Below are 26,289 nucleotides of genomic sequence, written 5' to 3'. Positions count from 1 at the left end.
GGAGAGTGTGCGCTTTGGGGGTGATGAAGAGGACCCCCCCCCAAGGTGGCCAGTTTACCCTAAGCTCTGTCCTGCAGGGAGTCTTTTGTACCTTTTTTTTTGTTTTAAACTTGGACCATCTGGCCACCAGTGAGAGCCTAGCTTATCATCAGTGTAGATTCAGTGGGGAAACAAGTGAAGTGGAGATCCCTCCTGGGTCCAGCTTCCTGGTCCCCTTCTCTGGCCTCCCCTGCCCTCCATCAGCACAGGGAGGGGCCTCTCTGGAATCTCTCTTTTGGAGGTTGTGAAGACCTCTGAGGTGATTATGCACCTCGCGGGGCAGCCCCAGGAGCCGCCTCACTCGAGAGCAGAGCCTCCATGCTGGAAGCTGCGGATTTTCTCGCTAGGGTCCTGAAAACCGGGAGGCCAGAATGAGGAATGGATTGTGATTCAAGTCAAACCAGAGGCGGAATTACCTTCGACTGCAGTATCCTGGGTGAACTACACCCTCTATGGAAAATGCGAGTTAACCGTTTATTTCTTAGCAAGTGAGCTTAATGCCATCGTCTCAAGTTTTCTTTTTATATATGCTGCGGAACACAGGCACCTCCGAGTGAGATCACAGCTTGAGAAACTTGGGATGAATCGGTCTAACAGGGCATCTGATTCACCTCTGTGCCATTAACAGCGTATCGTGTAAGGAAACAGTTTTTAGTACAGGTATTGAAATCAACTTCAGAAAAGCCAGAACTAGAAACTGAAGGTGGAGGAGGGGTGCAGCTGGCAGGAAGGAGGGTCCACTGCATTGGCTCTCTCCCTTTGGAGAGTTTTTAAACCCAAAGAAGAAGAGGAGTAAGAATCGTGGCAACAAAACCTTTACGGTTTTGCACAGAACAAAAATGATGTGAAGCTGCAAGTCAGCAGATCTCGCCCAGGGGCTCTAAAGGACGCCCACTCGCGTTTGCTTTACTGGGCAGCTCCTCATCGCCTCCCCGCTGCGGGTTCCTTTTGTCTCGGGTACTGCCCCCAGCTCCGGGGCGAGGGCGAGCGAGCTGGCATCCTGCGCCCTCCCAGTCGCGGTGGACCAAGGTTGTTTACTACTTTCTACTCCGAGTAGCACGCCAATCACGAGGGCCCGCCCTCCCCGCCGTCCAATCAGCTCGTTGGGAAAGTCCACCTTTCTGCGGGGCCCAGGCAGCGACTGGCTGGAGCAGCTGTCAGTCAAGCGGGCATCCCGCAAGGATGCAGCAGGAGTATTAGGGACGCGATCACCAGAGCGGAGGAGGAGTAACCTTCCCCATAAACAAGCTGTGGGGCCCCCCCAGTAAAGCGGGGGGTGGGGGCTTCGAAGCACTACCCAGCCCTGGGGCCCCGCTGGAGCGGAGCGGGCTGAGCGCAGAGTCGGGGAATCCCTCCCCCCCTCCCTCTGCCTCCCGCCCGCCGCCGCTGCAGTTGTAAACACGTTTCCCTCCATGTCTGTTTTCCCTTCTCTCTAACAGTGGCCATTACAGGCTGCTGTTTACCAAAATCCCGTAGGGCAGAAGCATCTTCCCGGCCCCCGTGCTCCATTGCCATCGCCTCCCTGCCCTTATTCTGGCCTTTTTCTTTTCCACCCTCTGGTCCGGAGAGTAAAGGAAGCTGGGTTGTGATCAGTCTTGTTTTCCTTTTATCCTTGCCCATGTGGGACAAGTCATGCTTTGTCAACATGCACCATTTTCTGCGGAGATCCTGCTTCCTTTTTAAATTGCATGCAAGGGCTAGATGGATTTTGGTTAGGAACGCTGCAGCCCAGGCAGGCGCTGCTCTGGAAGGACTGGGTGGTTTTTTTTGTTGTTGTTGTTGCTGCTTTTGGACACATGGAATGCTCTTTTAATTCTGCGTTTTCTTCCAAGATGGGTCTTGAATCCTTTACTGACGGGTAGATTTGAGATAGGTACACCCCACCCCTCAAAAAAGGGACAGCATTGTGTTGAACTGTTTTTGTACCTTCTTCTGTGATCTGAATCAGGTTTCCCATTTCCAGCTGCACAATGTGGTTGTATTCAGTGTGATAGGGGCGTAGTGGACATGAATTATTTGCGACAGGGCTGCCTGGAAGATGCGGAGCGGAGTTTGCGTGGCCTGGAGCAGCTCCAGTGTCTGAGGCTCCTCTGTTCTGTTACACAGGCTCCAGGCAGGAAGCGCAGGCAAAATGGCAAAATACAGCATGTGGCATTCGGTTCAAAAATGCCCATTCTAGGAGCTGCTATTCCACATAACATCCAGTCTGATTTAGCTTTTCTTTTTAAATGAAAGGAAAAGTTATCTATGAAGGTGGCTGGTTTGGGATATTCTCTGATAAGCCTTGTTCAACAAAAAAACGATTTTGAGGTTCTGGTTTGCTGAGTGGAGGTTAGGCCTCCTTCGTGTTCTGAATCACAGCCACAGAGAGAGAAAGCATCGGGTTTTGGATTATAGGAATTGCAGCAACATACTCTCGAGCTGCAGCCAGGGGGGAAGAATGGAGTCTGGGGCCCATCTCAGCCTTGCAGCCTGTATACTTTTTCAGTCTTGGGCATTGGAGGTGCTTCCAGGGAAGGAAAAGGGTTGAAAAGATACACTGCAAGTATAAATGTAAGGAATGGTACGTGGTGGCCAGGATTTGCAAGAGCATCTTCCAGACCTACTTAAGCCCCAGGAAACATGTCCTATTTCAAATTAGCCACCACATCTGATTTGGATTTCTGTCTCTCGCGCTCTCTCTCTCTCTCTCTCTCTCCCTCTCCCCCTCCCCCCCTTCCCCCCTCCCTCTCTCTCTCTTCCCCTCTCCTCTCTCCTTTTCCTCCTCCAGTCATCCATTTGTACTCTTTCCCCTGCTAGGAGTATTTTTCCAAGATGATCAAGTTTATGTATATCCTTGTGTTTTTGTTAGAATGGGTTCAACTGTCACTTCACAATTTGACAGAAAGAGCTTCTGTGAGTCAAGGGGTGAGGGCAGGTGAGGGAGAGGGCCAGAGCTGGGCAGCGTTCGGCCTCAGGGCCATGACGTTCCTGGCAGCATCATCACAGCACCTTGTGAGCTACCAACTTAGCAACTGATTGAAGGCAGAAAGCTGCCGCGGGTGCCGTAGGGATGTCTGCTCTGGCTCTGAGCCCCCATTAGCTCAGCTGGGCAATTTCACATCTGTGAGCCTCAGTGTCCCCCTGCACGAGCTGGGAATAGCATGTCTGTGCCATCCTGTAAGGACCAAAGGAAATACCTTAAGAAGTACGCCTGCCTCTCTGCTTGGCCCCGGAGGTCCCCAAGGTCCTGGCTCCCCCACCCCCTCCGGTAAATCATCTCCTGGTTCTTTCCTCTCTGGCCCCTCACGTGAGCCTCCTGCTTTTCAGCGTGGCCCAGCAAGCTCATCTTTTGCTGGGTTTTTGCGTCACCTGCTCTTTTCTGGCCAGGTCAGCCTGTTCATTTTTCCATGCCAACAAGCCTCTACGTGCCAGTAAGTCACGTCTGAATAACCAAAGCATGTTTCCCTGCTGGAGAATGCCAGGGCAGGCCGGTCTGGGAGCCAAGTGGCTTTCTCGAGTTCAAATAAGCAGGGGAAGCAGAAGGGCCTTGGTCGTTCAGCTCCTCAGTGACTTGAGACTCGTTTTGAATCACCTGGGGAATCTCCTGAAATCCTGCTTTAATCCCCACCCCAGTGTCAGGTTCCCCCTTTCTTTCCCACATGACTGGGCTTTGAGCCCTCTGTCCTTTAGCCTGGCTTTGCCTCCAGGCCCCCAACCCCGACAAGTGCCTGTCTGCCACCCGCCTGAGTGCTCAGTGCTCCTGTGACCACAGCACACATGGACTTACTTCCCTGGCCTCCCCAGTTCCAAATGGCCCCATCTTCTAGAACCAACTTCACACTGTCCCTCATGAAGCCACCCCCACTGCACTTGTTCCTCACCTTCTTTTCTTGTGAGTCATGTTCTCCCCCACTTAATGGGACATGGATGCATTCTTGTGGTGTCCTCATCGATCTCATGTTCACCTTTTACTTTCCAGGTGTCTCCCAGTCCCGGGGAGAGGCACTATTATATAATGGTGCTCTGTGGGCTGTTGAGCCAGACACACTGGCACCTCCAACACATGACTGACCCTCTGAGCCTGTCTTTCCTCATCTGTAGAAGGGGGTGATAATGCCTTTCCCGTGGGGGAGCCATGAGGATTAACTGTGCTTGGCACTGAGTTCGCGCCTAGTAGGCACTTAGTAAGTGTGAGTTCTCATAAGCGTTGTTGTTCTTTGTTTTTATCAGCCGTAAATAGACATTTCACCAACTTTACAGGACCAGTGAGAGATTAACTGAGAATTATGCACAATCACTTGTTAGCGAATCCCATTAATGTTCATTTATCTTACTTCTGTCAGGACAGGCACCTTTTGTTATACTTACGCTCTTTTGTGTCCCATCCGGCAAACCCTCAGTAAAAACCTCTTTTAAAAAATTGCTCTTTGTGTGTGTAAATTTCAGAACTTGCTCCTTTATCAATAGTGATTTTTTATGAAAATGAATGCTTCTAGGTCAGACTTCTAGAACTTCCGTCTTGAGGGAATTGGGGCCAAACAAGAAAATCTGAGCCCCTGAGTTGTGTGACCAACACCTGGGGCCTGATGGATCCCGACTGATTCATAATCAAGTGTGTTTTTAAAATAACAGGGTTATTGGGTAGGAGTTCAGAGCAGTGAGAAAAATGATAACATTTGACATACGGCCAGCTCCTTCCAATGCCGTGCAGCTGGTCGGCCTGCAGAAGCAAGCTGGCCCCTGATGCAGGATGGCCACAGAGGCCAAAGCATGAAGCTGCTGTATAGGGGGCAGGGTCACTGTGATTCCCCACTGTCACCATGGGTGAGAGATGGGGTGTGCCCAGCTCTGCCCCCCTTCCCGTGACCCCAGTCATGGGTACCCTTGAACCATTAAGACTATTAAGCTTTTTTTCAGCAAACATTTGTGGATGCCTACAGGGCAGGTGCTCTGCTAAATTCTGGGGGTGCAAAGATACAGAGCCATTCCCTTCCTTGAAAGAGTGCCCCGGGACCACTGTAGATTTCCCGACCCAAGCAGAAATCGTACAAGCAGGCATTTTGACGGGCATGATCCATTTTCGTCACCTGGGGAGGCTTTCCAACTAGATGTCTATACCTTTGTGATCTTGGACAGGTCCCTTAATTTCCCTCAGCCTTGATTCCCTCCTCCTCGCAGCATAGAAGGTATCAGAGTGAGGGGCAGATGAGAACGCATATGCGAACTGCTTCGTGCTATGCCTTTGCTGTGCCTTTTAGAAGGAGCCATTGCTGAGTATGGAAAATATTGAACCGTAGCACGCATGCTTGCATGAATCAGTCTGCTGAGTTATTTTAAGTTTGCATCTGAAAATAAAGGGTGGATTGCTGTCCAAATATAAAAGAATTGGATCCAGGCTCTAAAAGGATGTTTGCTGTTCTTTAGCAAAATACCATTCTTCTTAAGTTTCATTCAATCATTCCACAAAAATCTGAGCATCTGTTTTGTCCCAGGCACTGTGCTTGTAATGGGTGTACAACAGCAAACAGAACACTTGCTTTCTGCTCAGCTCGGGCTGACACTTGGACAGGGAATGTGGACGTTAAATAAATAGAAGTATGATGATGGCCATATAGGGGGAAGCCTGCTGTGTGTTTTAGTATTTAACACCTGCTATGTGCGTTAATATTTAAATGTATCTTGGGAAGGTCTTTCCAACTAAAAATAATGATTTGTCCATTTGCCTGCAAATACCTCCTTTCTCTATAGGCAGTAGGCTGTTCATTTTTTGAGTGAGAGGTTCTGTTATTTGGGAAGAGAGCAGTTTTATAATTGAAAGTAAGCTGGAGATGATTCAGAGGAGAGACTATATGTTGGGTTTTCCTTGGCTTGTGCGTTGAAGTGGCTTAGGGAAGGTGGTTGTGTGCCAGTGGACAAAGGTTTAAAGAAGCCACCCCAAATTCAGGTAAACCATGTTGTGTATGTCTTCGAAAATAAATGTAAATACCCAAAGCTCACACCTCTGTTCTTCATCTAGACCAGAGCTGTCCTGTAGAATTTTATGTGATGATTCAGATGTTTTAGATCTTACCTGTCTGGTAAGGTCGCTGCTTAGCCACGTGTGGCAATAGAGCACCCCAAATGTGGCTAGTGGGACCGAGAGATGAATTTCAGATTTTATTTAATTTTTAATTAGTTTAAATATTTGAATAGCCGCTTGTGGCTTGTGGCCACTAGACGCTACAGATCCAGACAGAAGATTAACTGACGAAACTCTTTCCTCCTGAAGTATGTATTTATTTTGATTAAGGGTAACTAAGACCTGTACATTTCATTTTTCCCGTCATATTTACAGCAAATAAAGGGGGCACGCACATTTTTAAAAATGCAACACAATCAGTTAGACCAGCTGCCTAATTGCACACATTTTCTGGGCTGTGAGCCTTAATGACCTAAATACTCCTAATAACCTAGGAACTATAAAACAAGCAAGTCATATTCTATAACTGAATACCAGTGGGTTTCTTGGCTGAGAGAAAGCAGTCAAGGTCTTTGGGGCTCTTTCAAGTGGCTGTTGATGCATGGACATTCAAAAGCTTTTGTGAAAATAAGGTAGATTTTAGAAATTTTGAAACCAAATTGAAACTCTCATTCAGGTTTAAAATTTTATTGGAGTTTATTTTCATTTCTTCTTTTGGTTCATCTGTGGGGTTTTTGTTCCCCCTGCTTTGTTGTTTTCATCAGGTTGGGAGAATAAAGCCTGGCTGGTCAGTTTCAATTTTATTTAAATTCATTTTGTCTTCATTCCTTCTAATCTAGCACAGTCCTGTGTTATATTGAGATCAGAGTGCTTCGGGGAAATGTTGAAATATAAAAACATTTTCATGAAAACATTTCCACTTACATTTAATTTTTCTTCTCAATAGAAAAATATTTCCAACTTAATCCTTCCTCTCCCCTCTTGAAATGAATTGCATGCTTTAGAAATAACATCAATCCACCCAAGTACGCAAGGACAGTCTCAGCCATTGAATGGAGATATAAAGGCTCAGAGCATGGTGGGGTTCAGAGGCAGAGAGTGCCTTTCAGGATGCTGATAAACATGGGCGAAGCCCTCAGAGGGCCCTCGGTTCCCCCCCCCCACACCAGCGCAGCAAACCAGTGCAGCACTTAGGTCTGGGCCTGCCATGGAGAAATCTCTCACTCCATCTTAACCCATCAGCATCGTAGAGCTTATTTTGAATAACTCTGAGTATCTGCCAGAGCAGTCGATGTTGAAACTTCCTCTTTCCAAACCCCATCTGACATCTGGGACCAGCTATGCTAGGTGTTTGAACACGCCATGGAGTGGCTCAAGGAAAAAATGGCAAGCAAGCCCCTCTCAAGGGCAGACTCCTGCCTTCCCTCTGCCCTTTTATTTTGTTGTTGTTCCTTGGTAACTTCAAGCCTACTAGGAAGCCCAGCCTTAGGGGAAGGTGAGCCTCTCTTCCAAGGAAAAAGCAGCCGCTCATGTCCAACCTAGAAGCACCTCCAGTGTGAGCTACCCTGTGCTATCATTCCAGTCTGCAAAGTGCAGGGATATGGAGGCTGTGTGAAAATTTAGTGCATTCACCTGCATTGTAATGAGTGATGTACTGAGAGCTTACTCTACAACTGCTCAGGCACATTTCATTTAGTTTTTACAATAGCCAGTGGCATGGATTCTCCTGACATTGTTTTACTGTTAAGCAAGTAGAGGCCTGGAAAAAATCAGTTGTCCATTGTCACACACACCTGGTAGGTAGAAGAGACTGTATTTGAACCAAGATATGCCCAATTTTAAAATGTATACTTTCCTGGGGCGCCTGGGTGGCTCAGTCGGTTGAGCGTCCGACTTCGGCTCAGGTCATGATCTCACAGTCTGTGGGTTTGAGCCCTGTGTTGGGCTCTGTGCTGACAGCTCAGAGCCTGGAGCCTGCTTTGGATTCTGTGTCCCCCTTTCTCTCTGCCCCTCCCCTGCTCATGCTCTGTCTCTCTCTGTCTCAAAAATAAATAAACACATTTAAAAAAATGTTTAAATATATGCTTTCCTTTGCTGTACTCCGTCTGTAGGCTTTGCACCCAGAAGAGCAAATTTTTGGTTACATGTTTTCTCCCAAGAAAGAGCTCATGAAAACAAAAATTTCCAGTTTTTAAGGTTTGCCCTCAAGAGGGGAAAGAAATTTGTGGGTTCCTAAAACAATAAGAAAATGAAAAGTCATTTTATTGTGTCTGGGTTTTCTGATGAAGTTGTGGCTTTTGTAATCAGGTAGATTTTTCAAACAACATCAAGATCTCTAAGGTTTTTCCTTAAATGAATATACACATCCCATTCTTACATGCGTTGATTAACCATAAAGTGATTCAGCTATAGGATGTTATAGCCTAAATATAAGAATGTATGAGTGTCAGAATTAATTTCCTCAACAAGGAGAAAGAGTCAGCAAATTCAGGAAGTGTAGTTCCACGGTCCTTTCGTATTGTTACATTTTTGTGCAGGCAAAGTCGCATGCCTTGGTCATGGGTACTGATTCTTCAGGTGTTGACTACTCCCTGATTCCTAACTGTTTGATCAAAGCCTCGGGCCAATTTCGTTTGCTCAGATCCAAAACCAGGTTAAAACTTCTTTCAGACCCAGTTCCTAGCACTGACCACAGAAGTCCAAACACTGGTGCAGGCTCTTCAGGTAGACCTGTGGGTCCTGAGCAAGTGAGACTGTGAACTCCATTGACAGCAGGAACCTTGCCTCTCAGAGCCGTTTCTCCAGTGTGCTCAATCAATAGTCTGTCCAATGAAAGTATGAAGAGACAAGGAAGTACCATCAAAGCCATAGGGATAGCCGAGACTACCACACCAGCTTTCGTACGCTGTCATGCGGGAAATCTTTCCAACATAAATTATGTACTTCTTTCCTTCTTAGTCTAGTGAATATAATTTAATCATTTCTGGCCAACTTGGGGACATCAGTGAACATATATTGTTGTATTATGCATAATATGGTGATAGCCTTAAGGCGTAGTGGGAGGCAGTTTGCCGTATACTGAAGATTTCTTGTGTTTATTGTGTTCTTATGGTTTGGCTTTATCATTTTTATGTCCCCATTTCTGTTTAACAGACTTACTGCAGTACGACAAGGAAGCTCCGTCAGCCTCTCTGTAGGTCATTATTTGCTGCTTCCTCTTTGCTGTGGGTACTCTGAAAACAGATTTCTAAGCTTGCTAGAATTATATGTAAGGCAGGGCGCCTGGGTGGCTCAATCGGTTGACCACCTGATTCTTGATTTTGGCTCAGGTCGTGATCCCAGGGTCCTGGGATTGAGCCCCACATCGGGCTCCGTGCTGAGCATGGAGCCTGCTTAAGATTCTCTCTCTCTCCCTCTGCCCCTCTCCCCGCTCGCTCTCTCTAAAAGTAAAACAAATCCTAAAAAGAGAGAGAGAGAGACAGAGAGACAGAGAGAGAGAGAATTATGTGTAACAGTAAGTAGGCTGTAAGATCTAGCTTCTTTCTGGTCCTTGGCTGTGGACCCCCACAAACATGTTTTTGCTGGATAGTTGCGTTCCGGAAGGGTGTGGTATCCCTCTGTGAGAAGTGTTTTCCCTTCACATGATCGTGTTTGTTTTTTTTTCTTTTACTTCTCTCTCTGCATCCACGTGTCTGTTTCTCTAGTAATATGACAGTTGCTGGAATAATTAAAATTAATGGAACACGTTTATCCACATGGGAGTGATTGTAGTGGTCAAAAAACATTTTCAAAAGGCATGCAATCCCCCCTTCTGTATCCTGGACCAGCCCTCAGCACCTAGTTTCATGATAGTATTTTACAAGGGTCCCCTTGTATTTCACTTTCAGATAGCTATGCCTGAAGGGGCTTTTCCACTCCCGCCTGGTATTGGTTCTCCCTCCCCTGCTGTCATCTCCCGCTCCTGGTCTTCGTCCTAGGCCCACGCCAACCCTGCCAGGCAAGACTCCTCCATTCGTTCCACTTCCAATGCTCCTGTACCTCTCCATTGTCCTATTAAGGGTCTCTCCAGCAGGCCCTCCTTCTAGGGGCTACCACCTTTCCAGCCTCCATTCCACTGGACACCTCTCATTGCTGAAGGCTTTGTAAGCGAACTTGATTTCCCTTTGGGAGGCAATGAGGTATAACAGAGCCGAGATCTTAGAGCGAAGCCAACTGCCACCCGAGGGCCCCCTCTATTGGATAAGTCAGGCCGGTCTTGGAGCCTAGATCTCCTGTCCATAGAAAGGAGTTTGTACGGATCCAGTCAGCACATTCTTGGTGTGAAAGCAAGGGCTTAATCCAGTGGCACCTCACTCCCTTGCCTTTCGGGATTATTGCTTCTGTGTGGACAGGTAGCCGCAAGGGTTGACAGCAAATTTCTCATCTCCTATCGCACACCCTGTGATGCTGGGAACACCAGAGCAAAAATGGTTGCTGTCGCGCATTCATTTCTGGCCTCAATTTTCTATTATTCCCCGATGAGGATCCTTTCGTTGGAGACCAGTATCTGGAAGAGAAAAAAAAAAAAAAAAGTAGATCAAGCTTTTCAGATGAGATTTTAGTGCAGCCCCGACAGACTCTTTTTATTGCCTTCGCTACCACATAGTGGTGGATCAGGAAACTGTAGGGCTTGCAGGGCTGGGAAATTGCTGCCAATGGAGTGAAGATTCTGCTGCTGAAGGAATCTGATCTCTTTTCTGCATAACACAAAGAAAGCAGAAGCCCATATCGTCTATAGCAGATGACAGAGTATATGTCCAGTTCGGAAAAAAATACATTTCTCAGTACCTTTAAAGCAAAAAGACCGAGTTGTGAGAAGGATCTAGAAGAAGTCGTATGCAGTTTACTGGTGTCCATTTTGTTGCTGCTTTTTGCATTCCTCAACCATCTTACTTCCTACTCCCACCCCACTGGAGGATACTCCAAAGATAAGTGAACTGTTAGGCAATATGTGAGAAAGGCTACGGTCCTCAACATGTACGCCCCGTTCTCTACCGGCCTCTTTAGCTGGTAGCAACAATACTGCTCTCGGAATCATCTATAAAAAGTAGGCATTTGCCTCATCTCCAAATTAGGGGTTTATCTTATTTGCAAAACACTTTCGGGGCCTTTGTCTGGGATGGCAGGGTGTTAGCAACTCCGGTCCAAGTGGGAAGCACACGAAGTTAAGTCTCATTCAAAGCGAGATTTTGGAGTTCCCAATGGTTGATTGGCATGTATCCTTAAAGCTCAAGAGTTTCTCTGTCCATTCAGTTGATTGACTATGCTGTAGTTGTTTTCTTTTCCTTGATGAACTTTTTAGGAACATTTACTTTTGAACGTGTAAATTTGAAATAATTTCAGACTTACAAAAAAAAAAATAGTTACAGAAAGTACAAGTTTCTGAACACCCTTCACCCAACTTCCCCAAACGTCAGCACCTTACATAACCAATTGAGGCTTATCAAAACCATCATATCACCATGACGCGGTACTACGAAGCTCCAGACTGGATTCAGATCCCACCAGTTTTCCCCTGTCTGGTCCTCGATCCAGTAGAGGATCCCGCCTCACATCTGTGGTCGTGTCTGTTCTGTTTCCTCAAACCCAGGTTGTTTTCTTCAGTCTTCCTTGGTAGCTTGCCACCTCCACACTTTGGAAGAGCACAGACCAGTTATTTTGCAGAATGTCCTTCTCTGGGTGTTTGCTTGTGATGAAAGTCAGGTGACAGCAAGAACATACAGTGTTAGCAAGATGACCACAGAAGTGCCACTGTGCCCTTCCCAGTGCATCCTGTCTGGAGACACATCATGCCCATAGGTTTCATTTCTGATGATGTTAATTTTGACCACTTGGTTAAGATGGTCTCTGCCAGTGCACCCGTTGTTAATCTTGACCTTTGTAATTAGGAAGCATCCTTCAGAGGTAGATACTTGAGACTAGCCTCTTCATACCGTTCCTCATTATTCTTTCACTTCCCAGTTTTAACACCCATTACTGTGGTGTTTGCCAAATGGTGGATTTTTCTATTTCTGTTTTCTACACTTAGTAATTGGAATTCTACTCTGAGGACTCTTATGTATTTTTAAAATGAGGGACATAAAACTTTTTAAATAGCAGTGGCAGCTCCACTTTTTCTGGGAGGACAATTATGAATGACATGCAGCAGAAAAATATGCAGAAGCCTGAGAAGTCTCAAATAGGAATGTTATTTGAGATGTCGTTGCCATCATTTCCCTTCAGAGGAGGTGAAGTAGAGGGGAGGAGATCTCAACCGCCCTCCAGAAAAGTCCTCTTAGTATCTTGGTCCTGGCTGCAAGTGTCTCTTGCTTTTGAGGACTGAGAGGGCACAGTTGCAAGACTGTCTCTGGAGCACAGCCCTGAATGTTTTGGATGGGTTAGGAAGGCTTACGCCACCATAAGAACTTTAATTAATACTATGAAATGTTATCTCTGAGCATTTTAGGCTATAATTGAAAGGAGTGCTCAAGATACGGTTTCCTTCTTTTAGAATATACACTATTACTCACATGGCAAACAATTTAGAGGAGCCCCTCCCTCCATTTAATTAAATTTCAGCAGCCCCAAATCCAATGCATGTGAAGAAATCATTATTTTGAATTCTTTATCCTGAAAAGATTAAAATTACTCTTTACTCTTAGAGGTTTTTTTTTTTTTAAATTGGGCTATTCTATTCTTTGATTGTGATCCTTCCAATGTGATTTTTTAAAATATTTTTACTTCTACCTTAAAAGGATGAAACAGTATTTATATGCAACTACAATATTTTATCAAAAGCTTGTGCATCTAATTGAAAGGACTGTGAATGGCTACATTTTTAAATAGCCTGCAGTCCATCCCAGTTTGTAATTTTATCATCACACTCTGGCAAGATCACACTCGGTACATTAAATTCCTGTGGCCCTCATTTTTCCCTCACTGATGTTTGTAACTCCTTGCGGATTAAATTTTAGGAGCTTGAAATAGAACCGTTCCATTAGGAAAAGAAAAAAGAACCTCACACACCCCAAACCGTCGGTAGCTGCTCATTAGGTACGGTCAGGGGACTCACATTTGCCGGACCAAGCAGGAATTTTGATGGTAGAATTGACGGTTCTGAATTAGGTTGGATGAAAAATACGTACGGCTTTTAAAGGTGTGGCCGCACAGAATTCATGCAACCGAGTACTGAGGTTCTTTTCGTGTTTGCAGTGCCTTGGTGAATGTCCTAAAGTTGGCGGCTGAGCGGAGGGGGACAGGGAACATTTACTTGAGTGTTATTTCTAGACCGCAAGCCCAGCGCTGGAAAAAGTTCCAGCGCATCCGTTAAAGTTAGTGCACGTGCTCGGGCGGACCGGATCCCGGAGCGCCGCCGCCACCGCAGCGCCGCAGACCCCTCGTGGCCGCCCGCTTCTGCCCTGGCTGGCGGGAGGCGGGGCTCAGCAGGCGCGTGCCCGCGCGGGAGGACTGGCCGGCCACGTGACCACGCTCTGGCCACGCCCGCCGCCGCCTCACGTGGTCTCCGGACACCATGTGCGAGAGTGGATGGAACAGGGAGCGGCCGGGTGTGGCATTCGGGTTTGGGAAGACAGAAGCGTCCTGATTTCCCGCCCCCTCCCCCCCCTCTAATTCCTTAATCCCGATAGCGGAAAATGCAGAAAGTATTTCCCATGTATTTCCGATCATGTCATCTAATCCCTTTGGTGGCTCAAGTTTCTTTATGGGAACGTGGTTTCCGTCTCGAGGGGTCGATCCCACGGTGCCAGAGCCACGCTGCCTCCCTCGGGACGGGGGCGGTCTGGGTTTCCCGAAGGTCGATCATCCATTTTATGGCAAAGAAGTAAACCGTTCTAAACCGTTTCACTACAAACCCTGGTTTCTCCTTAGCGATGATTGAATTTTGATGGAAAACCGGCTGTCCTAAAGTTATGGGAAGAGGGTGGTTCACCCTCCGACTTCCGCGGCATTGTTGCCGCTTTGCCGCAGGAGGAGGCTCGCGGAGTAAATAACTTGGATGGGTCCCTCCACGTTCGTTGCTCATGTGCTTGTGAGCAGTGCACAACGTAAAAGGAAAATAAAAGATGGAAGTAGGTTTGCAAAAGAGAAAAATTAATATGGAAGGAGGGCGTGCGTTCTCAAATTGAACCAGGGTCTCATTGTTACGAGCTAACGTCCAGTTACGTGCTCCAGTCCGATCCCGGACCGCAGCAGAACCGCCTGGGGAGCTCGTGCGGTCCGCGGGGAGGTGTTGGTGCCACCGTCCCCCGCCGCCACCACGCGGACGCACGTGCCCTGTTAATTTCCTGGCACCCGTTGCGTACGGAGCCTCGTGTAAATCTTCGGCACACTCATTTCTGCCCATTTCGTGTGGGAAGTTAAGGTTCTTTTCGGTTTACTTTCTGTTCACCTTCATTAAAATGCAGCAAACCGAAAGGAGTTTATTAATGGAGATCCCAGTGTATAGAGAGATTTTATTGAAAAGAAGAAGGGCTTGAATGATAAAACCTCATGTTAAAAATCAGAAACAGACTCTTGTTATTGTTAATAACTTTGAAAATGGAAATCCAACTTTTGATAAATTATTTCAGAGGAGTAGTTCTAGGGACCAGACATTTGGTAGGTAACTATGTGTCTGGTCATCAATTATAGTGATTTCCTTGCATCAGCTCCAGAAAATCAGAATATTCATGAGCTTTCTGCTCTGACTCAGACCTTCAGGAGCCATGAAATTTTCCTGTTGGGATGAGAGGAAGTGCTGTCGGTGGTTTTGGCAGCTGAATGAAACCAGAAATAGATAAGCAGGGTAGAGGGGCGATGTCCATTTGTCTGGTCTTATCATCCTGCTTTTAATTTGTGAAAGTTAAAGTTTAAAAAAATTATATTAAACGTGCGATCCTTTTTAGAATTCACGGAGTACGTTGAGGAAGTGGTTTTGTTTTTGTGAGTTTGTTTAAACAAATGACTGAGGTTTTTGTTTTTCGCTGTGTCTGGCCAGGCAGCAATGCTACACTTTTTTAAATTCATGAAATACTGACCAGCGAGTCTGTTCTTTAGCACTCCTCTGCTTTTGTGATGGGAAGACAAGGAGGCAGACACCAATGGCGCCTCTTACAATGGAGGTTTGTTTGTTTATTTTTTAATTTAATGGAGGGATTGTAGATGGCTTAAAATTTCCTTGTGCCAGGACAGAGAAAGGGGGGGGGGGTGGGAGAATAATTAGCCCATTTTAAGCAACTTTAGCAATAGCCGATCCATAGGCATTAACTTTTGACAGCGACAGAAGCCTCTTTCTAGACCTCATCCTGTGATGTTTTAAACAAATTTAATTTTGTTTGATTAAAATCTTTCTTAAAGGCCAAAATTCGCTGAGGTCATTTTTTCAAATTTTTTGGTTATATACTAATAAAGATGGCAAGTTATAATCTTCTGTTGAAATATGCGGGAAGCCTATCCTTCACCCCCTCCTTCCCTGAAATGCCAGGGCTCCCTTGCCTGTTCTGAGAGGTCCTTCTCCGGCACTCCTGCCTCGTACACATCCTTCCATCCCGTGGTCCACTCAGCTGGAAGTATTCTTGTCTTCCTGATGTGTATCTTTTAGGACAGGAATCTTTACCTTGAATTCTTATCTACATGTACAACACCTGGGGTGTCTTCCAGACAGGTGCACTCAGGTTTTAAATGAACAAATATTTAATCCAGAAGAATTTATGAAAAAAAAAAGGGGGGGGGCTGTTTGTATTTTTTTTTAAGCCATTGTTGTTAAACACCGTGTTTGGAGTGGTACGAATTCTGTGCTCTACCAATTTGTATGAATTATGCCATTTAAAGTAGAAATAATTAAGAAATATTTCAGTGCTAGGTTAAACACAGGAGTGAAGTTTCCACTTTTTTATGTAGTCAAATTCATTGCCTTTTGGTCCTTTGGGATGGTGCTGAATGACCCTGACAGAACTATAAGGCACAGAAATGAGCCTCATGCAAGTCTGAGAGCTGAGCTCCTGGCATTCAGTACTTCTGTTTATCATCATCTGTCTCCCTGTTAAGTCACAGCTTCTTGTGGTCCTCAGTCTCCTCATCAATGAAATATCGCCGATACCTTTCTATGACTTATGAAAGTAGGTTATGAGAACTACAGTAGAAAACTCTGTGTCATGTGCACGTGCACAGTACCTTACTGGTTAGAAGCACGGACCCTCGAGTCCTGTCGCTTCAGTTGGAATTTCTGCCTCTGCCTCCCGAAGCTCCTTGACTCCGGGCAAACCACTCTCTCTGTACTTGAGACTGTGGTTCAGAGGACGGGAAAATAGGCCCTCCCTCTCAGAGTTGTGGACGTTAAGTCAGCTCATGCCAAGCACATGTAGCAGTGAGTGCCCCCACGTATGGTAGGTGACTTACTATTACGGATAACAAATGCTCATTTTTTTTCTTCTCATCTAGTACTTTGAGCTTTTACTTCTATTAGGGCCAAGAGACAGAGACAGAGAATTGTTACCATTAAAAAAGTTGTAGTCTGCCGGGGTGTCTGGGTGTCTCAGTTGATTAAGTGTCCAACTTTGGCTCAGGTCATGATCTTGCAGTTTGTGGGTTCGAGCCCTGCGTTGGGCTCTATGCTGATAGCTCAGACCCTGGATCCTGCTTCAGATTCCATGTCTCTCTCTCTCTTTCTCCCCCTCTTCTGCTCACCTCTGTCTCTCTCTCTCTCAAAAATAAATAAACATTAAAAAAAATTTTTTTTAAGTTTTAGTTTGCCTAAAAGCAGATATGACCTAAAAGAAGGCTGGGGTTTGGTGTTGGATCAGATGATTCTTTGGTTATTCTCGGGGAAAACCAGCCAAGCCATGAGGCCAGAGGACTATCTTTCATTTTATTCTTCATCTCCCAAAAGTGGCTTCTCTGATTTTTCTCATTTTTCCTCCTTTTTAGGAGAGTCAAGGAGAGTAGTTTTTCATATTACTTTTGTCATCATTGTTATTTATTTGATAACGATTCGCCATCAGAACATAAAACGTACTTACTTATCCTTCAGGAAACTCCCTTCTGTTACGTATTTGCTTTCAATTTATGCTTTGTCTAATGCCAAAGAGAATTTGAGGCAGATTCTAATTAAAAGCCAAAAAAACAAAACAAAACAAAAAACCCAGATGACACGGGACCTGAATAGCCACATCAGCAAGATAAGCACACCATACTAGAAGGACTGTCGGTCTTCTTGGAATCTGGTTCCTCTGGGATTCTAGGCACAAAGAATTTCCTCAAGGCAAAGAGGAAATACAGTAAAATCTGCATATGTAGGTATACATACAAAGTCCCCATATACATCTTCTGTAAATTTCAAGGGCTTTGCTTTCGGAAAGTTTGCCTAAGTAGTAGTCCAGGGTTAAAGTACCACCTGACTCCACGTATGTATATCATGTCTCATGGAACCAGTATACACTGCACAATATACACTGCGCCACCGTGGACCAGGCTCTGGACATGGCCCTGGGAACACAGTGATGAAAAACATGGGATTCCTACCCAGTGCACTGTGCACCAGTGGAGAAAGGAGCATTAAACATAGTTAAGTGTTTTTTTTTTAATTGTAGTACTGCACATACAAAATTTATCATCGTAACCATGTTTAAATATATGCTTCAGCGGCACTAGGTAAGTACGTTCCCAATGTTGTGCAACCATCATCACCAGGCATCTCCAGAACTGTTGTCTTGCACAACTGAAACTTTGTACCCATGAAACAATAACTCTTCCTCCTTCTTCCCTCCAGCAAAAAAATAATAATAATAATAATAATAATAATAATAATAACCATTAAAAATAAGTTTTTGATTGTGAATGTGGTCAGTGCTTTGAGAGACATGAAGCGGATGCTGTGTCTTAAAATGATAGGGCAGCAGGAAGGGCTCTTACCCAGAGATGGTGATGGGGAGAAGAAGTCTTTGGGGGTGAAGACAATCACCCAGCACTAAATGCTGCAGAGGCAGGTTGGGAGTGGGAAGAAGCGTAAGTCAGGCAGAAGGAACAGCATGCATCATGGGTCAGAGTCATGACAGGGTCTGCCTTCTTCAAGAAAGAAAAAGGAGCCAGGGTGGTTGGAGCAGGGGCCAGGCGGGTAAGAGGTTTTAGTTTTACTATGTGTATGGGTATTTGTGTATCCTTGCTGCGATTCAGTAAAATCTTCACCGTGCCCTGAAATACAGCACGGTCCGTCTGCAGCTTTTCAGTAACCTGGAGCACAAACTCATAGCCGCTTCTCAGAACTCCAGACTGTGCCTGCACCAGGAATTCACTAACACCCTTCCTGGCTGGATGAGCAAGTGCATTATCTTCCTTGATACGGGCCCAGAGCAGGGAGGTCCGAGGAGCAGGTGGTCGGCGTACTCCTGGAAGCCTCCTTCCCATCCCAGTGGCCTGGAGCCGGTGGGATTAGGATGAAGGAATGTCCCTGTGGCACTGGCACCAGGGATCATTTCTGTGAAGCAAGAGCAGTAGGTTCTAGATAGGGAGGTGCAGGTGGCGTGAGAACTGGACAGTCTGACCGCTGCTCTAGCCAGCTGGCTGTCCTTCCCCTCCCTCCACGCGGAGAAGCCAGCCCGGGGTGCCTGTGCACAAAGCCAATGTTTTTTTTTCAAACAGCTTGCACATGTTCTTGGTTGCAACGCAGAGGTCTAGCTGGTGGATCCTGGAAGAAATTCCTTTGACCTGGAAAATCATAGTGGCAATTATTTTTACTTAGCCCCCAAGCGAGCCTCTGAGTGGTTCCTGTAGAGCCCCTACATTTGTGCAGCCTATGAACCTGAGAGCGGAAACTGGTTGTTGAGCCCTTTGGAATAGTCGTAGCTCTGTCGGTTTATTTGAGCACTGATGACAGTTGGTGATACCTACCCAACCTTTGGCGACACTGTGTTGTTATCACTTACCCCCACCTTACCCGGCAATTAACAAGGAGGATGCTTCTTCACCTCTTCACTGTTTGCAGGGAATTGTCTCATTGCCCTCCAGAAAGGAGCTTGTATATACCTTTGCTATAGAGAATCTTCATCCAACCCATGTAAAAGGTGAATAAAGTAATTTAGGAGAAAATTGTATTAGGAGGTTGGTTCTTTGTTTTTTGTTTTTTTTTGAAGACCTCTGTGAAGTTTTTTGAAACGTAGAAAAAATTCTCTTTCTCATCTAAAAAGAGCTTACTGCCTGATGGAAGTTGAAGGTTTAACTTCCATGCTGTGGAAGCTTTCTTGGCAGGCTCTAGAAAGTAATTTGCCCCTGGCCCTCCCCAAACCTACCCATCCCCCAGCCTGCAGCTTGAGGACTCTTCAAAATAGTAACCAAAACTACAAACAACCTTCAGATGATGATGTGTTAGGTAAGCTACTGCCCACCTTGCATTAAATGGGGATTATTTCAGAGCAAAGGGATTTAAGAACAGCAGTAAAAAACTGGAATTAGAATGCCAAGCCAATCTGAAATTTGTAATGTTTTTATTTGTTCAAGCAGAGATAAAATCTGAAATATTTCTGAATCCTGTCTTAGTTTTTGTTTTTAAGAGAGATAGCAAGTGAGGGGAGGGGGAGGGAGCCAGAGAGAGAGAGAGAGAGAGAGAGAGAGAGAGAGGATCTTAAGCAAGCTCCAGGCTCAGCTCAGAGCCTGACTCAGGACTTGATCCCTTGACCCTGAGATCATGACCTGAGCCGAAATCGAGAGTTGGACGCTCAACCGACTGAGCTACCCTGGCATCTCTCTATTCTTTTTCTTTCTTGGCCACACAACTCTCCCCCAGAAGCGAAGTCTTGTGTGTTTGCTGATACATGAAACCAATCGGAAACATGGTTCTTAGTGTCTTCCTTTGCCCTTCCCCGCAGGTGGTGGCCCATAAGGCCCATAAGGCCAGGGGATTAGATGGAGGCCAGTGGGTCACAGAGTGAGACTCTCCCATGCACATGTCAGCTAAGTGGCAGATAGGTGGCAGAGGCAGTACTAGAGAACGCTAGGACCTATGGAAACCCTATTCACAGAGGACCTATGACATCCCAGGAAAAATACTACAGTTCCATGGTTTATCACATTTAATCTTGCACTGATTAGCACAAGGTGGTAGTATCTATCTTACACACATAACTGAGTCCCTTTTCACACAACAGCCAATAAATGGCAAATGGGATATAAACTCACTTCTTTCCAACCCCACAGTCCACATTTTCCTCTAAGGCGAACATTGCCTCCTCTCTCATGCTGTGTCTCCAAAACAGAAGATGAACTTAAGCATCTCAAAATTTTAAACACTTGACTCTCTCTAAAACGATTTTTTTTTAAGTAGACAGACAGACAGACAGACAGACATGACTTGGGCCCTTAAAAATGCGGCCAAGCTGGCACATAAATGGGTGTAGGCTGTTTCTAAATTGTTGCTTTAAATTTTGCCAACATAGCTTCTAGGCTGGTAGTTTTGTTTGTTTTTTTCATATATTTTTGACACTATGTATGTGCAGAGGAATGTTACCCCTTGCCATAGTGTCCCTCCTCCCTGAAGGCAAGCAAGGGACATGGGGCCACATCAGGGGATGTGCACCCAGAGGGCAATAGGGAGAGACTGAGGTAAGTGACAGTATTTGAGGGCTCGTTGATTTTTTGCATAGACCGTCTCACAAACATGTATTGACGCATTCATCTATAAACTGAGACACATTAGCGTTTCCCACTTTTTCCTGTTTGCTGTTTCTTCATTTTCGTGGATGCTTCTTTCAAAAATATGTCTAGTCTAGGACCCAATTAAAGATTTATCTTTAGATAAATAGATTTATATCTTTGATGTCCATCGTTGTCCAGTGTAAAGATTTGGAGGGAAATCCCAGATAAAGAAAATAGGATCACTGCTTTCCTCCTGGGGTTATTTTACATGTGTACTAATTTGCAGATTGTTGGTATCAAAAAAGCAAAACATGGGGGCGCCTGGGTGGCGCAGTCGGTTAAGCGTCCGACTTCAGCCAGGTCACGATCTCGCGGTCTGCGAGTTCGAGCCCCGCGTCAGGCTCTGGGCTGATGGCTCGGAGCCTGGAGCCTGTTTCTGATTCTGTGTCTCCCTCTCTCTCTGCCCCTCCCCCGTTCATGCTCTGTCTCTCTCTGTCCCAAAAATAAATAAAAAACGTTGAAAAAAAAATTTAAAAAAAAAAAAAAGCAAAACATGCCCCTTACAAAGGGGGGACAAGGGCGCGTGCCTGGCACACCTCTGCCCCTGTATGCACCGTAAGACTTGAAAGTGAGCCAGGATTCGAAAATATTGGATTGGGATAATGTTATTTTTTTAAACACCTGGCTAATTTAATATAAAGTGTTTACACTTCATTTTTCTGGCAGTGGATTTACTATGTAGGTGTGGAAGATTTCCTGTAAGTTTTGCAAGTTCCAGGGGAGGAAAGTTGCAATATGTACTCTCTGTGGTCACAGCCGCATGAAGGGTGATTTCTTAATCCCTTATTGTTACGGTGTATAGGTGAATGATGGGTATTGCAGACGGTGTCCTGGACTGTTGCAAGTTCACAGGTACAGGGACGAAAATAAGCAAGAGTGGTCTTTTTTAGGAATTCTGAATACGGAGTCTTGAAGAAAGATCATCTTTTCCCTAAAGGGGTGCTTGGGCCAGAATTGCCGGCTACTATATACCTCGTGGGTGAAGCGGATATTTTGAGCATGACTGAGCTTATTAAGAGCCTGAGGCGCTTCCTCTACCAGGGTTTAGAAATTTCAAAGGATGGGGTTGGGGAGGAGGAATTATGGCAGGCATTTTAGAGAGGGCAGAGGAGGTTGGAAGCAACAGGTTCCAAATGTATCTACTGTGCTCCTGCAGAGCGCTGGGTGGGCTGGGAATGTCAATTTAGGAAGATAAGTTCTGCCCACCTGCCAGACAGGAAGAAGTAGACTTGGGGGATGGGGTGGGGGAGTTCAGGCTTTAGTTATGTAGATGGAGGTGTGGTGCAATTGAGGTGGAAATACATTTAATAGGCTTTACTTAGGAGACCTCAGTTTGTGGAATGGGGGCTGGTGCATTTGGGAGGAAAATACCTTGAGTAGGCAGGTTCAGAAATGGAAAATGGGGGAAGATAATCTATTTCAAAACTTCCAACAGCAGGGCGCCTGGCTGGCTCTGTTGGTGAAGCACAGGACTCTTGCTCACCGTTGTGAGTTTGAGCCCCACATTGAGCATAGAGATCACTTTAAAAAAAAAACCCTTAAAAAACCTAAAAAGAAAAAAAAAAAATTTCCAACCGTGTCAAAGGAGATTTGTGCGTGGATTATCCCAAAAGGGGTCGTGTGGTTTTAAAGGTCTGAGAGATCCCTCTCTTTGCAGGAAAGTAGGGGGCTGGGAAGATCACATCACGGTGTGACAGGAGCCCTGGGCCAGGAGTTCTGGAGACCCCGGTACTGGGCCCAGCTGTCCAGTACCTCGTGATTGTTGTAGTCTCAAGCTGTCTGGGTCTCGTTTTCTTCGGGTGCCAAATGAAGATGAAAGCATTCGACTGGATGCCCAGTTCCTGGGTTGCTTTCAGCTCCAGAAAAAAAAAACGAGGGCTCTTTCCTTTGGGCATTCATCTCATTTCAGAGATGCTCCCAGCTCGCCTACGAAGCCAAACAAAGGAAAGCAGCCCCCACGGGGGTGGGGCGTGGCCTTAGGTGAGAGGTCCTCCTGGGTGAATGGGAAAGCTAGAAGCCTGTTCCCTCTCCAGAGCACTCCACTTAGCCAGCGTTGCACAGAGCCTGGCTCAGGCTGACTTCAGTCTTCACCCTGGGTTTCAGGTCACTCTGATTGTTTGCAAAACATGTTCTTTTTTTTGTCCCTTGCCAGTACTTGTTCTCTCTGTGAGTAAAACGCAAACAGGTCCTGAGGGATGCTGTGCGCCAGTCTGCATTGCGCCAGGAGCGCACCCTGGCCTCTGCCCGGGGCTTGAGGATGCCCCGAGAACTCCCAGCTCCAGAGACAACAGTTGTGTTGACATCAGATCCTAGGAAGTTGCTACAGAGCTTATTCCTTTGAAGGAAAAAGAAAAGATCACTCTCTTAACCACTTCAGATCCTTATCCTTATCCTTTGGTGTATTCAAGTCCAGGATTTTAGATAGATTTTTTTGAAGGGCTTTATGCTTGAGATCACTCCTTTCCTTCCCCCCCCCCCCCCACACACTCCCTTTTTTAACCCACTTAGCCAGTTTGGGACTTTACAGTGTTTAGGAAAGGGTTAAAAGTTGACTTGTGAAGCACAGTCAGGTGTTCTAAAAGTTGCTGTCTATTTTCTCAAGCAAGTAAACCTTATATACTCTCGTGGTATGGCGAACATGTGGCTTCACGGGTATGCTCATCCTCACTGGGGGAGCTTGAATGCAATTGGACCCCTTTGTGTTTATGAACTTTTTGTGCAACTTGCTTCAGTCTTCAGGCCAAGGATGGAATGAAAGAATGATTCTTGGACCGGTTTCCAAGTTTGCAGCCTCATTGGTGTTTTGCACGGTAGGGCTACCCTGCTTGTTTCTTTTAAAAATAAAATGAGCCCTAAAGTGTTAAGTTCTTCATCTTTCAAAGAAAATTCCTTTGAAGCCTGAAAATCAGACCGTAGTATATAACAGAGAGTGTTTGGGAGGCAGTGAAAAAATGAGGAGGTGGGGTGGGAGAAAAGTTACTCAAACAGGAAGGGGAGAGGGACCCACCTCTCTGCCAGTGCACGCTGGGCTTACAGCACATCACCCCTTTGATCCTGGCCCAGGCGGTCATCCCTTGCCTGCGAGTAGCAGTGTCTGAAGGGGAAAGTCCCTGAACCTTCCACCTTGCTTTTCAGAGCTGACGGTAGGCTTTGCCATATTTTGCATCCCCTTCCAGCTTCCTTAGAGACCTAAGGGGATGTTGGGCCTGCAGCGATCCAATTCACTTTGGGTAATACTCTGGGGAAAAGCCAAATATCCAAAATCAGAAGTGTACTAGATATTTAAAAAAAGTTTTTTTTAATGTTCATTTATTTTTGAGAGAGAGACAGAGCATGAGTAGAGGAAGGGCAGAGAGAGGGAGACACAGAATCTGAAGCAGTCTCCAGGCTGTGAGCTGTCAGTATAGAGCCCGACGCAGGGCTCGAACTCATGAACCTCAAGATTGTGACCTGAGCCTAAGTCGGCCGCTTAACCAACTGAGCCACCCAGGCGCTCCTGAAGTGTACTAGATATTTAATGGTTCAGAGATCAAATGACAACCTACTCTCGGAAGATTCCTAATTAACTGGAAAAAAAAGCAGAGGGCACCTGTGAGCCCATCTCCGTTGGGCATTTACAACTCAAACACACTCTTTCAACCGGCATTTTACACAAGTTGCCTGTGCTGGCACTTCAGGTGAACCCAATTTTACCGATCACTTACAAAAAACAGAAACCAAGAAATTCAGCTATTAAGGTTAAAATATTACTTTCATTTATTTTTTATTTTTTAAATGTTTATTTTTTTGAGAGACAGAGACAGAATGTGAGTGGGGGAGGGGCAGAGAGAGAGGGGGAGACACAGAATCCGAAGCAGCCTCCAGGCTCTGAGCTGTCAGCACAAAGCCTGACGCGGGGCTTGAACTCACAAACCGTCAGATCATGACCTGAGCCGAAGTCGGACGCTCAACCGACTGAGCCACCCAGGCACCCCTATAACTTTTTTTGTTAATGTTGATTTATTTTAGAGAGAGAGAGAGAATGTGAGCAGGGGAGGGGCAGAGAGAGAGGGAGACGCAGAATCCCAAGCAGGCTCCAGGCTCTGAACTATCAGCACAGAACCCCACTCCTAAACCGTGAGACCATGACCTGAGCCAAAGTCAAACGCTTAACCAGATGAGCCACTCAGGCGCCCCTAAAATATTATTTTTAAAGTTGTACAAAGGATGGGCTTAAACTTTGGAGTCCATCAGTCACCTTTCCAAAGTATAGAGACAAGATTTTTCCCCATATGAAATTGACAAAACGATACTGTCCAATGGGACTGATTTATGGTTACCAAGATAGGATTTTAGCACTTCTAATGCTTTCTGGCAAGGGCGATAAAGTTTTTAGCAAAACTACTGCCCCCGCCCCTCCACCATCCACAAAAATAAAAAACCAAACAAAATAAAATATAAACCAGCAGAATTCTGTGGGAATGACAAGGTATTTTTGGTTCAGGTGTTTTTGTTTTTATTTTGAGCTTCTTTTTTTGGGGGGGAGGGGGTAATAATCTTTGCAAGGACATTACAACATTTCTACATTTGTATGTTTTTCTAAAGCACTTTTGAATCATCAACTAGATGAAATATAAGTTCCATGAATTTTTGTGGGCGTAGGTGTTCTGTGGTCCAGTTATCCAAAACTGGTTCTCCTAAGGTTTATGTGGTAATTCTGTGAACCAGCATGTAGGATCATCTGGGACACCCTGTTCCCCTCCTTTACTGATAACACAGGTTACTGTACTTGGGAAGTCCAGTGAATCTTTTTGTGGTTTTTCCACAGTAGTAAAAATACTTTAACTTCAGGAAGTGGGGTCAGCAATCAGATTAGATAATGGAAAAGAATAATGTGGTGTTGTAGCATAACATATACTCTAAAATATATGTTTACAAGTCTGAAAGTGTGCCACCAGGAAGGAACACAATCAAAGGAGAAAGGAGCAAAGACTCTGGAGAGGTAAAAAAAAAAAAAAAAAAAAAAAAAATGACTTAAAGTCTACTGTTATGACCCACGCTTCTCAAGTAGATGTAATTACAGAAGGGAGAAGCATTTTTCTCTCAAGCCACCTACATTTTTTTTTTTTTTTCAAGGCACAGTAGTGTGTTTAAAAAGCATATACAGGGGCACTTGGGTGGTTCAGTTGGTTAAGTGTCCAACTTCAGCTCAGGTCATGATCTTGCAGTCTGTGAGTTCGAGCCCTGCATTGGGCTCTGTGCTGACAGCTCAGAGCCTGAAGCCTGCTTCAGATTCTGTGTTTCCCCCTCTCTCTGCCCCTCCCATGCTCATGCTCTCTCTCTCTGTCTCTCAATAATAAATAAACGTTAAAAAATAAAATAAAAAAAGAAAAGCATATACATCTTTAAGGGCTCAAATTTAAATAATTAGTAAAAAGTCAATCTTCCAAAGAAGAAAATGGTCCAAATCATTGAAAGACAGTTAAGACGTACGGTAAGTGGCCAAGAAATCAGGGGGAAGGAGGCAAAACCCCCAGCCTCACTGGCAGCCACAGCACTGAGATGAGATACGTATTTCCCCTTCTGACATTAGGAAAGAAAGAAAAATGGGTTTAGGGACCATTTTCCCC

General features: G+C 45.5%; 1 protein-coding gene across 1 annotated transcript in view; it reads left to right on the top strand.

Moving 5' to 3' along the window:
* The window catches only part of IGF1R (insulin like growth factor 1 receptor), a 309,821-nt gene that overhangs the window by 197,198 nt on the left and 86,334 nt on the right, over positions 1 to 26,289 (top strand). The window lies entirely within an intron of this gene.

The sequence above is a fragment of the Prionailurus bengalensis genome, chromosome B3 (genome assembly GCF_016509475.1).
Source record: "Prionailurus bengalensis isolate Pbe53 chromosome B3, Fcat_Pben_1.1_paternal_pri, whole genome shotgun sequence".
Taxonomy (NCBI): Eukaryota; Metazoa; Chordata; class Mammalia; order Carnivora; family Felidae; genus Prionailurus; species Prionailurus bengalensis.
Note: the sequence above shows the minus strand (reverse complement) of the source record. Positions and strands in the feature narration are given on the sequence as shown.